We start from the raw sequence: 1,182 nt of genomic DNA on the forward strand, positions 1-1,182 counted from the left end.
TACTCTTTTACCAACGAATAGTGGGATTGACCGTAACATTATAACGCACCCACAGATGAAGGGGCGAGCATGTTTGCGAGTCTCAGTAATCTTGTTTTAAATGCAATATTTGATGTGAACTGCTTTCAGTTCCTTAGCGATCAAGTCATAGGTGTGATGGCAAATGAGACTGCAGCATGCAAGTGCTGCGTATTCCCTCTTCAGGCTTTCTGGGTCAATTAAATGCTTAGTCATACCTATATAGGATATGTAAAACTAAAAGTAAAAAATACAAAGCTAAACTAGTCAATGCAAAACGTTACACCTACATGTTCACTGAAGATGCTATGCTGAAGCTTATTTCAAATCTCATTCTGTTATTAGATGTTTTAAATTTCAGAAAGAACAATAAATTTTATTATTCATAAAATGAAAAATGTAAACAATTTAATACAACTTACCTATTTTAGTAGCTCCAACAGTCGACTGTGGTCGCGAGCCACTATTGTGCTAAACTTCTCTTTCAGTTCATCTTTTTTTTTGGCGAATTTATCGTTAATTGCGCGTGTAAGGGCTTTCCTACCAAAAACTATTTTATTTGACTCTTATGTCTGAATAAAGTTCTTCAAAACTTGCGATTCAACGAATTTGAAAGGGAGCATTTCCTCATAGACCAAATAATTTATTTTACATTGGCTAACTCTCCAAGCACTAGCAGGAATGAAGGTTCCAAGAGTTGGTTATTCTGTTTCATTTTTCCCAGTTTTTCACTTACTAGAAGTATGAGCCCCTTTCTCTGCTATTTCAACTGACCGTTTGCTTGACCCCTGTTCCTCTCTTGATGCATGATTCAAAATCCTTAAGTTCATGGAAATGTTTGTAACTAATGTGTTTCTTTAAATTATAAAGTGATTTCCTATTGGCACTGTAAATATTGTTTTGGAGCAAACACAATTTACAATGCAACAAAACACTTTGGAATTGGGATCCATTTGCACTTTCACTTCCATCAAATTAAAAATAGTCTTTTGTGTAAGGCCAAGGGTGGCGGCTTCAACGATTAGGGTCCCGGCGTGGTCAGGTGGTTAAGGCACTCGACTCACAATGTGAGGGTCGCCGGTTCGAATCCCTGTCACACCAAACATGCTCGCCCTTTCAGCCGTGGGGGCGTATAATGTGACGGTCAATCCCACTATTCGTTTG

The sequence above is a fragment of the Limulus polyphemus genome, unplaced genomic scaffold (assembly GCF_000517525.1).
Source record: "Limulus polyphemus unplaced genomic scaffold, Limulus_polyphemus-2.1.2 Scaffold2, whole genome shotgun sequence".
NCBI classification, from domain to species: domain Eukaryota; kingdom Metazoa; phylum Arthropoda; class Merostomata; order Xiphosura; family Limulidae; genus Limulus; species Limulus polyphemus.